We start from the raw sequence: 17,623 nt of genomic DNA on the forward strand, positions 1-17,623 counted from the left end.
TTTGAACCTTAAACTGCATAAACACATTTCATTACACCAAATCCACAAAATTATGTTTAGCAACATCGTATGACCCCTTTAAAAACAGCAGGTGACTACGAAAGCCATTTTTACCCCTACAAAGCATTTCTTTATAGTGGGTTTGAGTTGCAAAGACATTTGGAAGTATTAACGCTCAGAAATGCACACACACACACACACACAAAAAGACATTTCTAGACTGAATAATGGTCTGGAACACAAACATGAGATGTGTCACATGAAATGACTGAGCTGATGCAAATTAAGACATGAAAGGTAGCAGAACCGAAGAAAGAATGATGGAACTATAAAGATGAAAAATTCTGATGTAACAGGAAGAAACCACGTCAAACCTGCCTGATTATTTGTGCAGTATTTACACACAAATATGTTTACATGCACACTGGTCATTGTACTTGATTTGTGATGTATTTGATCTTCCTGCTTTTGTGTTCACCTTGTGTTCTAAGGTGACATTTAAATAAGTTTAAGCATCCAAAACAGCTGGATGGAGTGAGATTTTTATTTTAATTTTTTAAGAAAATGTTGCTTCTCTGAGAGGAGTTTTTTGTTCAGACTGTCTGACAGCTGAAACTAATTACTATGTGCATATATATATATTGACTATACTTTAAAAGAAAACCCTCTAAATATGCAGCATAACTGAACATTAAACAGTAAGTTTACACAAAAACACAAAATAAGACTAATAATAAATTTATTGTTTTTTACAAAAACAACTTTGGGTTTTGTAAGATTTTTTATTATACAGCAAGGGTGCATTAATTAAACTAAATTTTGTTACATTACAGTTTATAATGTTATAAAATATTTATATTTCAAACATGCTGTTCTTTTGAACATTTTTATTCATCAAAATGGTCTTTTGAATTGTAATATATAATACTTTTTGTACTGTACTTTTAAAATGTTGAAGTATCCGATAATATATCAAATAAATACAGCCTTGATGAACTTCTTTACAAAAACAAAAAACAAAAAACTTACCAACCCCAAACTTTTAAAAACTTCTTTAGTGCTGTTGCTTTAATTGGCATGCTAACATGGTGCTTTAGCAGTTACAATGAAAGAAAGCAGTGTCATTGTTGTACTCTAAATTTCTTACTCTGTTTCTTTTGTAAAAGATAATAATAATAAAAAAAATAAACTTTATTTTTGGGACCGACGGTCAATTTTTCCCTCAGGGGCTGCGTGAAAGTAGCATCAGAGCCTGCGTTGTCATGCTCTCCTGAGCTCTGATCTAATAACTGAACTTTCCCCGATGCTGAGGCAATTTCCATTTACAAGACACAATGTGTAGTTTAAGTACAATCAATACCCGACAACAATGAAAAACTCATTCCAGAGCTTTAATGCAAAGTTGAACAACAGTGTGTTATTAAGGGAATTACAGGACATTCATTTTCTGTTGGTGTAGTGATGGGGAAAAAAGAGCATCAGGATAGAAGTGAATCTGCTTCATGACAGAAACATGTGGTGGGGAAATTGCTGCAGGCGTACCTGTCTACTTGCAGGTGTCATAAAGATGTGTGTTTGACCTCCGGCTGACATGCGTGACAGGTGTAAACAGGAAACATGACAGCGTTGCAACTGAAGATGAGATTAGGAAGTGCACCGTCAGGATAAACTCAGCTACGGGAAATATCCCAGCTTTATTTATACCAGGGGTTCTCAAACTTTTAGGGGCCAGGGACCCCTTAAAGGGGAGAAAATTTAAATTTTTAATTTTTCTGGACTCTTTTTGATTGGCAAATTATTGACATGTCTAATTAATTGAAATCAAACAACTTATTGTTTAACAACAATTTATTAGAAGTTTAAAAATAAATAAATTTTTAGAGCCATATGAAATCTGCTTTGTTTTTTCCTTAATTTCCATTTTATTGTTCCCAAATTCAGTATTTTGCTTTTGAATTATTCTGGATAACATTTCAATGGTTTAATTCACTTTTAATAATTACATTTTAAATTTTTCTTCTTTATAACTGTAATCAAATGAAGGCATAAAGCTCAAAAAATTTAATCTTGTAAATCAGTGTAATCAAATGAAAATTTAACAATTAATTTTATTTATTTATTTTTTGGCAAAAGGTGCTGCACAACAGAGGTTTACTGTTAAAATTTAACCCTCTGGGGTTGATTCACGCGTATACGCATGTTGAGGCATTTTCTCCTGATAACCCCGAAAAGAACTTAAATTACACTTTCAGTTTTGATCGTACAGATAAGAGCAATACATCAATTGAATCTGTACAGGGTCTACTTTTATTTGTATACACACATTATTACAACAAAACTTTGTGCATTTACAAAATAAAGAAAACTAACAAGGTGCGCTGTCTGATGCCTTGGTCTGCGGTGATCATCATTTAGTAACGCGTCATTAAAATGAACTGTAACTCAGCAAATACACTGAAATTTTTTTTTTTATGATTATTCCTTTAAAAAATGTTTTTATAATTTTATAATTTTTATTCATATTATTACTACTACTACTGTGAAAAGTACATTCTACTGTACAATAGTAAAATATTTCTGTCACAGTTTCTTCCAAGTTAATCCAAACTTTTATTTTGACAGGTTGTCGTAAAAACCTTAGGAGATTCTGTGTACATTAAAATGTCAAATGTTGGTGAAGTGGCTTTCAGAGCAGGTCTGGAGATGAAGTTCATGTGTTCATATTCTCATATAGTAAGACACCAGATGCTAAAAACACCACAGCAGTCATGGATGCTTGAGTATGTGTGTTGTAGATGAAACCACACCATTCATTCACACAGAGACTTGCAGCACATAGATGAATTCATATTTAAATAGCAGTCTTTTTGTGCTGTTATATTCACCAACACTAATCCATATCGCAATTTGATTAAGTGTACAGGCCTAGTTTTGAATTATTCATCCAAGATTTATCAAATTCTGTGACACTCGCATTTTCTGTGGAAATCATAGAGCCCTAAAATTATTTTGCGGACCCCCTGGCTATGAGCCCCAAAACCCCCCTTTGGAAAATATACAATATAAAAGTAGAAATAAATAAAGAAAAGTGGATTATGCCAGAAAATACAGCACCAAATGTTTACAAACATATGTTCCATTTCAATGGCGATGAATTAATTAATTCAGGGTTAAACTAAAGGATAATATCGCCCTTTTGTAAAAGATGTCACCTTGTCACATCACCACCCTGCAGGTTAAGGTGTGAATGTGATCTTATCTTTATCACTGCACACTGTGGTTAATCAGTTCCGCATTTGTGTGGGTTGAAGGGCTTTCGTAATGATGGCTGATCAAATAAATAAAGGAGCCAGCTAAAGAGATCCCATAGGCTTTAGTGCTCAAATCCCACTGTTTAACCAGTGTCTGTGAGAGCTAGGCCACGGCCTTAATTGGTTCCTGTGAAGACTCCCTCAGTAATGTCTGCGGTAATTGAATTTGACAAAGAACAAGAAGGACGGAAGCATGGAGGAAGGGGTGAGAGAGAGTGTGCGTATATATATATATATATATATATATATATATATATATATATATATATATATATATATATATATACGCACACTCTCAGACACAGGGGGACACACAAGGCCAAGAGGATTATAAATCAATCTTTCACATCCTCACCCTTTTTTTCCTCTGTCTTTCACGTTTGTTTTTCTTCTCTCTGTTACGGAAGAGGATTAGGGCCAAGCAATAATAAAAAAATAAAACCATCTCGAGATTAAAGTCATTATATTGCAAGATTAAACTCGTTAAATTTCAAGAAAATAAGTCGAAATACAATCTTGAGAATAAACTCATGAAATATCGAGAATAAAGTCGTTGTGTTTCGAGATTAAACTCGTTAAATTTCGAGAAAAAAAAGTCGAAATACAATCTTGAGAATAAACTCATGAAATATCTAGAATAAAGTCGTTGTGTTTTGAGATTAAACTCGTTAAATTTGAAAAAAAAAAAGTCGAAATACAATCTTGAGAATAAACTCATTAAATATCGAGAATAAAGTCGTTGTGTTTCGAAGAAAAAAAGTCGAAATACAAACTTGAGAATAAACTCATTACATTACACGCCATTAATGGCAATGCCGTACGGTTTTAATTTATCATAGCTGTCCAAGTGCCAGAGTGCATTTGGGTGAAGCCAGCGATAACCTTGCATTTGTCCTCTGGTTGTTCATTTTCATGTTGGACAAAAGCGAGTAGCCTACATCGCGGAAAAATTGGACTGATTTTTTTCTTCTAAAAAGACCTAGCCGCTTGCAAATTCACTTTAAAGTTCGTGTGCTAATTATTATTGTGTCATAATTAGCTAAAGTTTATAGTATTTCTTTGTTACTGAAAGATATAGGCTATGCAATGAACAGCGTTATTCTCTACATTTCATTTCAACTTTTTTTCTCGAAACACAGCGACTTTATTTTTGAAATTAAATGAGTTTATTTTCACGATTATTTCGACTTTTTTTCTCGAAATTTAACGAGTTTTTTTCTGGAAACACAACGACTTTATTCTCGAAATTTAATGAGTTTATTCTCAAGATTGTATTTAGACTTTTTTTCCTCGAAATTTAACGAGTTTTTTCTGGAAACACAACGACTTTATTCTCGAAATTTAATGAGTTTATTCTCAAGATTGTATTTCGACTTTTTTTCTCGAAATTTAACGAGTTTTTTCTCGAAACACAACGACTTTATTCTTGAAATTTAATGAGTTTATTCTCAAGATTGTATTTAAAAAATTTTCTCGAAATTTAACGAGTTTAATCTCGCAATTAATGACTTTAATCTCGAGATGGTTTTATTTTTTTATTATTGCTTGGCCCTAATCCTCTTCCGTACTCTGTTGTAACATCTTTATGTATTGTGGAAAATGATTGGATTTTACTCTATATGTACTAGTGGAGACATTGCAGGTGTCCTCTGAGTAAGAGGGTGTGGTGCGGAGAGGTGTACGGTGCTAATCCGTTTAATAACTCATTCACTTTACAGTGACAGGCGGGCAGATATCCGGCGAGCCCATAATTGTGTAAAACTTTGATCAGGTTAGGAGCATCAGGCTGCTTCTATTCTCAGGTTCAGCTGAGCTGGACAGAAAAAAAATATGTTTACCAAGAGAGAAGGAAACAGGGTTGCAGTATGTGGTTATCGTGGTTGTGGTTCCAGAGTTGATTATCAATTTGTCTTACTGGAAACCCTCCAGATCTTAATATTATGAATCTTTATGAGGGCTAAAGTCATCTTTTTACTTCATTTCTAAATATTTTAAGTTTCTTTTTGACAAAAAAAAGTGACTTTTTTTGCAGTTTTGAGCAAACAAACAAATAAGTAATGTGCACCAAAAAAAATTTTGTTTTGGCTATAAAACGCTTCGGTTACTTAACGTAACCTCGGTTCCCTGAGATAATGGAATGAGCATTATTTATGGGAAAACTCATTTTTTCCTTTCTGCTGTAACCTGATTTGTTCACGTTTGTGTAGATGCACAAACCAATGACCGTAGCGCCATTCATCAGATCATTCGACTGAAGCGATGATCATCGATTCATGCAGCTTGTAGTGCGGCAAGTGACATAAAGCTCATTCCCTTATCTCAGGGAACCGAGGTTACGGTAAGTAACCGAAGCATTCCCTTTCGAACGTTCACTCACGTTATGTATGGGAATGAATCCAATCACGCCGCACTACGAGCAACAATTATATGCTGTTCTGCGAGCCCAGTGTTAGAGCACTAATAAGGGCCCTAAGGGACCTATGCATCATCTCGCCCCGAGCCTAGCTGAGGGCATGAGAAATTACTACCCACATGGGAGGTTTAAACTGATAGAATCCGGGCCTGCAGGGAAGGGATGTCTAAGTTATAGAATCTGGCAAATGTGGACAGCGACGACCAGACGGTGGCTGCACAGATCTCACTGATAGATATGCCGCTGGACCACGCCCATGAGGAGGCCATTCCCCTTTTGGAGTGGGCTCTCACACCAATAGGGCATTCCAGTCCTTCCAATGCGTAAGCCAGAGCTATTGCATCAACAATCCAGTGAGACAGTCTTTGCTTAGTAACCGGGAGACCCTTCTAGTGGCCTCCAAAGCAAACAAACAGCTGTTCAGACTGCCTAAATAGTTTAGAATGTTCCACATAGACTCTCAGAGCCCTCACAGGGCATAGAGCGTTCGGCCCCTGCTCGCCATCAGCAGCGGGGAGTGCCAATAGGGGATATTACCTGCATTCTAAAGGGAGTAGAGAGTACTTTAGGAACATAGCCGTGTCTCGGTTTCAAAATGACCTTGCAGCCATTTAGCCCAAACTCCAAACAGTTTTTCATTGAATGGCCGGCCTCGAGAGAGTGATTCACTGCGTGATTCACAATCTCTTTGGGACAAGGAAATAGCGGCTAAAAAAGCCTGACTCACTGTTCGCTGGAGGCACTATTTCCACCGCACCTTTTGCAAGCAGTGCTTGCACCTCCTGCCGAGGAACAATAGCTTCGTTGTCCGGGACAGAAGTTTAAACAACGCCTCTGAAGCACGGTGGTCTGCGAGCTAACTGCAGCGAATAGCCTCGTCGAATTGTTTCCAAAACCCATCTCGAGATTCCCGGAATAGCTGCCCAGGCCGTGTAATGGGAGGCGAAAGGTTTTATTTTCTCGACCGAGTCCTCGCCTTGAAAAAGCGGGGAGTCTACGTTCATATAAGTGATTGAGAGAGGATAAGGAATTTTGCTCGTCAAAGTATGTGGGTTCGGGAAGGGGAATCGTTTTGCCGGCCTGGATTGCTGTTTCAGCCTGGGCTCCATTTTTCGCTGAGGCTGATGCTGAGCTTGCTTTGCAGGCTGAGCAGCGGGGCTCTTCTGGCGGCCCGCAACCACGTTGCCAGGGAATTTAGGGAGGAAGTGACGCAGCGCCTGCGACGTCTTCTGAGCCTCCAAAAACCGTTCAGTGAACCCATGAACAGCGGAGCCGAATAGAGTCTTGTACAATCAGGCCAGGAACACACTGAACAAAGAGATTAGAGTGGCTAAGAAGATCTACGCTAAAAAGTTGGAAGACCAGCTTGCTTCCAATGACTCAACTTCAGTGTGGAGAGGACTGAGAGCCATCACTAACTACAAGACACCATCCCCCTGCACTGAGGCTAATCAATGACTTGTTAACGAGTTTTATTGTAGATTTGAAACCCTCAACACCCATTCTGCCCATCTCTCTACACAACCGTTAACACCTCCTGCAATCCCCCTCTCCACACCTCCTGCTCTTCAAATCTGTGAAGATGATGTGCGCCAGGTCTTCAGGAAGAACAAAAGAAGAAAAGCACCAGGCCCAGTTGGCGTTACATCAGCCTGTCTGAAAATCTGTGCTGACCAGCTGGCCCCCATCTTTTCACAGATCTTCAACAGATCTCTGGAGTTGTGTGAAGTGCCTTCCTGCTTCAAACGCTCCAACATCATCCCCGTTCCAAAGAAACCCAAGATAACAGGACTTAACAACTACAGACCGGTGGCTCTAACATCTGTCGTCATGAAGTCGTTTGAAAAACTGGTTCTGGCTTATCTAAAGGATATCACTGGACCCTTACTGGACCCCCTGCAGTTTGCTTACCGAGCAAACAGGTCTGTGGATGATGCAATCAATATGGGATTGCACTTCATCCTGCAACATCTGGACAAAACAGGGACTTATGTGAGGATCCTGTTTGTGGACTTTAGTTCAGCTTTCAACACCATCATCCCAACAGCCCTCCAGACCAAACTGACCCAGCTCTCTGTTCCTAGCTCTATCTGTCAGTGGATCACCAGCTTTCTGACAGATAGGCAACAGTTAGTGAGACTGGGGAAATTCCCAACCAAACAGCTGCTCCACCAACACTGGTGCCCCTCAGGGATGTGTTCTCTCCCCACTGCTCTTCTCGCTGTACACCAACGACTGCACCTCTAAAGACCCTTCTGTCAAGCTCCTGAAGTTTGCAGATGACACTACAGTCATCGGCCTCATCCAGGATGGTAACAAGTCTGCTTACAGACAAGAAGTTGAGCAGCTGGCTGTCTGTTGCAGTCTTAACAACCTGGATCTGAACACGCTCAAAACAGTGGAGATGACAGTGGACTTCAGAAGAAACCCCCCTGCACTCCCCCCACTCACCATCATGAACAGCACTGTGACTGCAGTAGAGTCATTCAGATTCCTGGGAACCACCATCTCGCAGGACTTGAAGTGGGACAATCACATTGACTCCATTGTGAAAAAGGCCCAACAAAGTTTGTACTTCCTTCGCCAGCTGAGGAAGTTTAACCTGCCACAGGAGCTGCTGAAAAAGTTCTACTCAGCCATCATTGAGTCTGTACTGTGCACTTCAATAACTGTCTGGTTTGGTTCAGTTACAAAATCAGACATCAGAAGACTACAGAGAACGGTTTGGACTGCTGAAAGGATTATTGGTACTCCCCTGCCCACCCTTCAAGAACTGTATACATCCAGAGTGAGGAAAAGGGCTCAGAAAATCACTCTGGATCCCTCACATCCAAGTTACCTCATCTTTGAACTTTTGCCAACTTTTTGCTTCAGAGCCGCAAATACCAGGACTGTCAGGCAGAAGAACAGTTTCTTCCCCCAGGCAATCTACCTCATGAACAGTTAAATGTTCCCCACTTATGCAATAAAAATGTGCAATATCCTTATATTTATTTGTTACCCCTCCATCCTATTACATCCCTGCATCTTACTCAATCCTATTCCATTATCATTTATAGCACAATTGTTTATACACTTATTTATTTGCAAAGGTTTTTTTTTTTGTTTGTTTTTCTTGACTGTGTGTTGTTGTCTCTGTGTACTGGAAGCTTATGTCACTAAAACAAATTCCTTGTATGCGCAAGCATACTTGGCAATAAAGCTCTTTCTGATTCTGATTCTGAGAATAGCCCTTTTGGCGAGACTGGCGAGTCGAGGAAGGCCATTTTCTCAGTGTCCCTGATTTCTGTCAGCGTTAGCCAGAGGTGGTGCTCCAGCACCACCAGGCTGGCCATGGTCTTGCCGATCTCTTGTGCTGTGGCCTTTGTAGCACGCATAGCGAGATCCGTTGCTGTGCGCAGCTCATTAAAGGCCTCCTGGTGCTCCTGGCTGGACTCATCCATATTACAGAGAAGTTTGGCCTGGAACACCTGAAGGATCGCCATTGTGTGCAGCGCTGAACCGGCCTGTCCGGCTGCTGCATAAGCCCTGTTGGCGATAGCCGAGGTGGTCCTGCAGGGCTTAGATGGATGTGCTGCATGGCCCTTTAAGCCGAGGGCAGATGGTGGGCACAGATGTGCAGTGATTGCTTACTCCAGGGAGGGAAGTTTGGTGTATCCCCTTTCGTCAGCGCTGTCAACGGTGGTGAGAGCTGCTGCAGTAGAGGGTTTCACCCGTGCCGAGTAGGGAGCTCGCCACGTCTTAGTGAGCTCGTCATGGACCTGGTAAGAACGGGGCTGGACGCTGACAGGAGGATTGCTGGCGGGTCTCTGGCAGGAACCATTCATCCAGTAAGCCGTGGGTGGGCTTGTCCAAAGCCAACCACTCGAGGCTGAGATCCTCCACGGCCTTCGCGAGGATGTGGATTAGCTGAGCATCTGGCTTTGGCCTCGGCACTCGAGGGGGAGGGACTGCTTCGGGCTCCTCACTGGAATCAGCCCAATCCTCCGTTCCTGACGCCGCCAAGGATACAGAGTCATTGGCGGTGATGTCATCAAGACAACGTCCTCCTCGAATGCGGCGAATTGAAATAAGCCCGCTCACAGCTGAAGAGGGGCGCTGGTCCTCATGCGAGAAGCATACCGGCGTGATAGGACGCGGGGAGTGCGGGGCACGCAGGCATTGAGCTGACGTGACACTGCCCGAGCCCACTAGAAAGGATCCGCTGCCCCGCTGTTTTTTCCTCTTAGGGGAGGAAAAAGACGGGAGGGCCTGGTGGAGAGGATCGCCTTGATGGAACAAGGCGATCTGCGAGCATAGATGGGAAAGCCATTAGTGTTGTCAAAAGACCCCGTACTTCGGTACCAAGTTGGTACTAAAAAAATTAAAATGTCACGGTACCAGGTTTCTTTAAGTGCCAGTGGTACTGAGTACCTGGTCAACCCTGTTCTTAACGCATACAGCGCTATGATTTCCGCGAAGCAGAAAACGCGGACGGAATCTCAAAATCCAGTCATGAAAATGAAACTTACATTTTAATATGGACAGTCGAGGAATTTGTCAAAGTTAGCATAAACTAATCAAATCAAATCTCCATATGGACCAGTATCTGTAAATGTTAAGCCACAAAAGTTGGTTGAAATATGAACCCGACATGTTCTGCGCGTCTCTGTTTACTACATAGACTGAAGCGCTAATTTCTAGGGATGCACCGATCATGATTTTTCATGCCCGATTCCGATACCAATTTTTTACAAGCAAACTGGCCGATTCCGATACCGATTTCCGATTTTTTTGTTTCTTTAAGCAACAAACAAGAAAGAAGGAAAGTATGCATAAACAAGATGTTTATTTGGTATTTAATAGGCCAAACTGGCTTTTGGCTATTGAAAACAATAACCGTAACCATCTGAAATTAAAGGCAGTAACTGTACAGTAAGTAGCCTACATTCAATACAAACACAGATGGTACAGACATCAGCATTTAGCTTTTGTTTTTTAATTTGGGTTGAAACTACATAAACTGGCCTTAAATGAAAAGATTAACTGTAACCATGTGAAATTAAAGGCAACAACTGCATAGTTCTTCAATCCAAACAACACAATCAACACACATTCAAGAAGATGTTTCTTAATCAGCATTTAGTATTTGTTTTAGTTTTTAAATTTGGTTTTAAATAAAAAAAAGGTCTTTACCAGTGAGACTAAATAAATGTATGCTATATAAATAAATTATTCCCAAATGTTAAAATCAAATAATGTTGGTGCGAATAAAACAAAGATGCAAAGTGTTTCATTCATCCAATTAAAAAAAAAATAGGGTAATGATTCACATCTACATTTTAGTCCTTTTCGTTTCTTATCCAACACGCGAGAAGTTGAGCTGAACATCCCTTCACTGTCTCCGCTTGTGTAGGGCGTGGACAGGTACAGTACGCTCGCGCAGCTTCAGCGATCGCAGGAAAGGGGTTTTTATTTTGTGCAGTAGGCTGTTCGCTTCCTGCCATCTGTGCCTCAGACATGTAACTGAACGGCTGCCCGTGTCCTGCGCACAGATATCGAAATACTTCCACACAAATGACATGATAGCGAATGATTACAATGTAGTCTGTGCACGCGGGCGCACTTCCGGAAAAATCGGCCGAAAAAAGACCAAAACCCGGCCGATTGCTGATCGCGTATTTTAAGCAAAAACATACATATTGAATCAAATTGCAAACCAACCAATGAAAACCTACTAATTTCAGCATCTGCCGTCTCAATGAGGATATAAATACATAAACAACATCACCAGAACTGTTCTGAGTCACTTCACAAGCATTTTACCATTTCATTTTTTCAGTAAAACCAGTGTCAATTTAAAGGTATTCACGGCAACCCATTACAATATCAAAACTGACCGCCACAAATAGATCTTCGAAAAGGCTTTGACTTCATTGAATAAACATGAGCACTGCACGTTCCAAAATCAAAAACCGATGCGTGTGTTTTATATCACTGTATTTCAGAAGGAAACCGACTGTATTTAGAAAATTTTCGATTTCATTGTCATTTCATTTTGCATGTAATGCTTGATAAGGCAGCATTTGTGAGCTCAGCGCTGCTTTGCAGCCGTTACCGGAGAAACCTCTATCGCTACCGCTCTTAAAGCGCCTCCTGCTGGCAGAAAATGAATTTGCATATAGGCTTTTGCATTCAAGGCTTCTTCTTGCAGAAGAGTCAGCGAAGAGATGATCCTCGTCGCTGAAGGAGAAATGATCTGATGAATGGCGTTACGGGCCGACTTATATAGCGGTCGGCCCTGCCCCCTTTGGCGGGCTAAATTGGCCATTGGTTTGTGCAGCTACACAAACGTGAACAAATCAGGTTTCAGCTGAAAGGAAAAAAGGAGTTTTCCCATACATAACGTGAGTGAACGTTCGAAAGGGAACAGCTCTTTCTTATCTACATTTCCACCATTTTTTCCAAGGTAAAGTGTACAGTGTGTTAAACAGTTACTGACTTAAATAGGGTAAGTTGTCAAAACAGAATCTGCCACTAAACAGCCTTTTATCCACCTTATTTTTCAAAACAAAAGTATGCTATTTCTTGTGAATGTGCGAGGACTTCCAAATCATTAGCCACTGTAGGTAAATAACTAGATGAATAACCAAGTAATTCTTAATAATTATTTTAACTTTTTTAATTAATTACAATAATAATACAGTTTGATTTTGAACAGCTTTTGGAAGTGAATTTATTATTATTTTTTTTTTTACTATTTTACCATAGTTTTTTATTTATCGGTTAAATTGTATGTAAAGGTTTAGTATTTATTTATTTGTTTATTTTTATGTGTTTTATTTCAAATGACTAAAGTGTTTTTTATGGTTTTTGTCTTAGTTTTATTTTTTGTTAACTATAATAACTTTAATCTGCCTCTACAGATCAGTAGACATGTTTTATTTGTTTTTTTAAATAGCAAAGCAAAAAAATTATTTTTATTAATTTCTATAAATGTTTTAAAATTTAACACACACACAACTACCCCCATCTCCTTCATACGGTTGCTGTTCTGTTTTGACAGGCCTTGTGCAATCTCCCTCATGCTTTTCTCTCTCAAATTTAAGTATCTAATTTGTTATTGGTGTTAAATACTAAGCCTGAGTGATTTTTACATGGTTAAAAATTAGTAGGATGTTATAGTGCATAATCAGAAAAATTTCAATATAATGTGGACATAAACCTGCTTATGACCCCATAAACATCTCAGCTGCTAATCAATCACTGTGACACCCTTTTAAAACTACACAGATATAGCTTCCTTCTGAGCTCAGGATGTACAGTAGATATGGCTAAGCTCCCATAATACTGCTGTTTCTGCTCAGTGGACCCGTAACTCAAAACTAATGGACCCTGTGAGACCCTTTTCCAGCTCTGGTAATAGCCTTTGACCCAACCTTCCTCCTTCTGTGAGCCCATGTGAGAGAGTAGGGAGAAAACGGTTAACCTTTCTCCCCAAATCCTCATCTTCCCAACGGGAGCTATTAAATGCCTTTTTTAAAGCATTATCTGGGCTCATACGATGGCCAATGGAATTTTAACATACGACAGTCTATCAGTTGGACACTTTGCCCCACAATCCTTGATAAAATGGCTATGCATGCATACATGCCACTAGAGTTCTTGTGTATGTATGTATAATATCTCCCAAGCAGAATGCTGGCAGATACTGTGAGTTATCTGACATGCAGCACTCTGACAGACATATGGAAACTTTATGTTAAAAGGTCTTTTTTCCTGAATTATCCAAGAATATGCTGCCCCCCCCCCCCACCATGACCACCTTAGAACAAAGCTTCCATCTGTGTGTGAGTGCGTGTGTGTGTTTGTGTTTGTGTGTGTGTGTGTTTACGCACACATAAACTACTCAAACAGATGTGGAAAATGAGACTGACATTGCTGGTGCTATGCAGTGATGGCAGTATTTTCTAATCAGATATGTTACAAGAGATTCACTTCACATAATATGATAGCATACTGTGTAAGCAACCAAATACACTCACTTACACAGATGGAAGCAGCGCTTTAAGGTGTTTATGGAAAACAATGGCAGACTGTAGCTGAGATGCTGGGGTATCAGAGAAGACAAGTCCAGAAGTTGACGTTCATTGTTTACTGATGACTATTAATTTATTTATTTTTTTCATCTATTGATTGCAGCGAACCTGTCTGAGTTGGTTTTGAGGTCTTTTTGGCTTCACCGTTACTGCTCAACTGCTCTATTTTCTAAGGAAACAATATGTGGGAATATGTGTATCTTTTGACAATTAAAAACTAAAATCTTAGTTAATCTCACAAAATATACAAAATATAAGATAATGTTCAAACCACCAAAAAAAAAATAAAAACATAACAAATACACACAACACCCATACACATATACAAAAATCAAATATTATGTAAATATGCCGCATATCAATTTCAAAAGTTTCAAAAAGGCCCAGCTTCCCATTCAAGGACAACCTGCCTGCCCCAAGTATTGCAGAGAGTCACAGAAGACTTAAGACTTTGAACATTTTGTCATTTTTTACTTTGCACCCTCATGTTGTTTCATACAGTTATGTTTTTTCGATGCATGAAAATTGAAAATTGAGAGCTATATGGTAGAGTGGAAGATTTGTTAGCAAAATAACTTACTGTACATTCTCAGTATCATCAACTCATTTACATTAATTGTAATACATAATGTTTTTTTTTTTTTTTTTTTGTGCAGTTTGACAAATTTCTTTGAGAAATAGACGCTTACCATGCAACCAAACACTATTTGGCAAGAGGGGCTACCTTGAAACCAAATATGGGAGTCTGGGGCTACCTTGAAGTCTTGGCTACAAAAAAAGTATAAACAATTCTACCATTTTTACGCATGGAAAAAAATAGATGTTAAACACACGTTGACGCATATGGGGTAAGTTGTCACAATGGAATCTGCCATAGCAGCCTATTATGCTTTTCAAATAAATTTAAATAACATAATAATTATGAAACAAGATTAATTTCGTGAAACAGCAAAAGATATAAATATGAGGTTATGTGGATAAATATTTATGTAATTTGCAATCACTTAAGTGTTAGATTGCAATTTTTTGGGATGCATAGAAATAAAATAGAAAAAAAATGTAAAAGATAACACATTATTTGATATTGTATAGAAGTGTTGTAATACATTTGCTCACAGAGTTGTCATGTGATTTCAGAATATGGAGCACAAGACAAACTGTGTAATTTATTTTATTGTACCTTTTCCTCATTTTTCAAGCTTGACAGTCCCACTTTCTATTCACCTTTGTTGCATGGAAACATGTTATTTTGAGTTCAAAAGAATAATAATAAAAAAAAACATGCAGGTTTGAATTGAGGGTGAGTAAATAATGACATTTTTGAAAATCTATTAAAATCTATTAAAAGCATCTGAGTTAGTAAAAAAATGACTGCAGATTTGATGATCCCATGAACTGAAGAGTTTGTGACTCTCTAATGACTGGTGATTGCATGCTCTGGTAAAAACAATTTTCATGGTGAATAAATATTTTTGACAGTGTTTTTGGACTAAGCTGAAACCACATCAACAAGAATCTTGCACACAAATGGAAAACTCTGATTGATTAAAGATGTAAGTGTGTTAGCATCACACTTTTGAACTCTGCTTCACCACTCTACCTATTAATATTTATTCGTCTCTGTGTTCCTCTGTGTCACTCTGATCATTTGCAGAGCTTTTAAGTCCCACTTCATGAATGCAAGGCGACAGGCAACGACTAGCGCTATGATCAATCACACAAAAAAATCTAATTATGCTAAGCTAAGTACTTTGAGAGTTGAACATGAGGAGAGAGAGAAAGCTTTATTCTATGTGGGTCTAATATCAGAAATCTTACTTCGTAGTTGTGCATTTTGAGAAATCACCTAAAGGGGAAGATTGACAGATGAAGTTTTAAACTCATAATGTACGTTTAACAGTGCCAAATCCCCACACAAGGCACTATGGGAGTCTCTAACCACAGGCATTGTCACATTTAGAACCTGCAATCTGAATTTATCGCCTTCTGCAGTGGAAATGCTCTAAATTCAAATTCAATTACAGTGTAAACTCTTTGGAAGAAAGGCAAGCTTGGATGAGTGGGTAACTGTAACTTTATATCAGTGTTCATGTGAGTATAAACTACAAACTAGCTCAGAGACCAAGTGCTTCTCAGCATTAATCTATTTCATGCCCGTGGGTTTGGTTTATTGGTAAGGACATTTTAAAATTGGTCAGACTATACCGCATGTATTTAAAATAGAAATCTTTTGTAACATTGTCTTTACTGTCACTTTTGATTAATATAATGAATCCTTGCTAAATAAAAGCACTAATTAAAAAAGTTGTACTGACCCGAAACTTTTGAACTGTAGGTAGTATTTACACTATATACATAGGCTATATGTTATATGATAAAATTATTTTATCATTATATTTTGTGCATTAATAACATATTCCAAATAATAAAGTAGATGATTTGATCAAATATGCATGTTCTTGTACAGTTTTAATATACAATATAAAAAAGCAAATACATTAATATGTGGTTAAATGCAATTTGATTTCACATTTAATTGTAAGTTAACATCTTTAGAATTTTGGAAATTAATTAATTTATTTATTTAGGAAATAAAATACTTATCAAAAAAAAACATGACACACACTTGTATGGTATTCAGTTTTGATCATATTGTTTGAGATTGTTCAGTATCTTAACTTTGTTCCCAACCCACATCAATGCTCATGATGAAGTACCAAGTTCATAAGAGCAGAATTTAGATGCACACATACAGCATCATGCTGTAAAAGCAGTAAAAGTGAAGATGATCCCCCTGTGCGGGATCATCTATCTGTTTTAAAAACCTCTCTTTGTACCTGACCATTCCTCTGCAAGCAGTGAACCAGAGCTGCTCTTGCCTGTCCAAGAAATTGATTTCACCCTTTCCAGCTGATGCCCACCATATCTGTCTTCCTCTTTCTTTCTGTTCTTTCTCCTTCTTCTCCCTTTATTGCCTCCTCTTTGCCCCCTACCAATCTCCATCTCTCTCTTTTCCTCCTCAGCGTGGCAGAGAGGCAAGTGCCAATTTCTTCCGAGTAATTTGTGAGCTGGGCGGATGATGGGATTGGTGGATTGCAGCACCTGGCACTGTTTTGCATTGTCAGCCAAATAATCTATGATTTATCACTCCAGAGATGAGCAGAGAGCGGAGGAAGACACAGAACAGAAAGAGCGGAATGAATTAAAGTGGAGAAATGAATAAAAAACTGACAGTAATAGCAACATTCTGCTGGTAGGTGTTAAAAACTGTGTGTGTGTGTGTGTGTGTGTGTGTGTGTCTGTGTGTGTTTGTGTGTGTGTGTGTGTGTTTATAATATGCATATAAAGGATGATTTCTGTTATACTGTTTTTGGGTGTAGGAGTTCTTTTGGTGCTAGAAGTCACCCATGTGTATGTTATCCTCATTCAAAAGAGGTTTCTCTCTAAATTCTCTCCAAGTATCAGGACCTAAAGGTCCAAATGGGGCCAAACACGATTTATTTTATAGAGGTATTAGAAAACCTCCAATTGTTTTTGGGTTGTTCGCCCTTTCTTGTTGAGATATAATTTTCTCTTTACAGTGCTCCTCTCCACAAAGAAACACTGGCCTTCATCTCTCTCTCTCACTGCCCAGTCTCCTCTCCCCCTCTCTTTAAAATAGAGACAGAGATTAAATCGATTTTTCAGTGTCATCAAATCCATGGCTCAGCTCTTTGGCTTTGACGAAGGGAAGTGTTTATACAGGTCCGTTCCGAAGTCCCAAAATAATATAGCATCAGCTGCAGGACAGGAGGAAAACTGAGAAAACAAGTGTAAGAATG

At 38.8% G+C, this 17,623-nt stretch overlaps 1 protein-coding gene across 2 annotated transcripts in view; it reads left to right on the forward strand.

Annotated features, from left to right (window-relative positions):
* LOC109059854 (transmembrane protein 132C-like) overlaps window positions 1-17,623 on the forward strand; it is a 202,205-nt gene that overhangs the window by 171,251 nt on the left and 13,331 nt on the right. The gene's annotated exons all lie outside the window — the stretch shown is intronic.

This window comes from Cyprinus carpio, chromosome A5 (genome assembly GCF_018340385.1).
Source record: "Cyprinus carpio isolate SPL01 chromosome A5, ASM1834038v1, whole genome shotgun sequence".
Taxonomy (NCBI): Eukaryota; Metazoa; Chordata; class Actinopteri; order Cypriniformes; family Cyprinidae; genus Cyprinus; species Cyprinus carpio.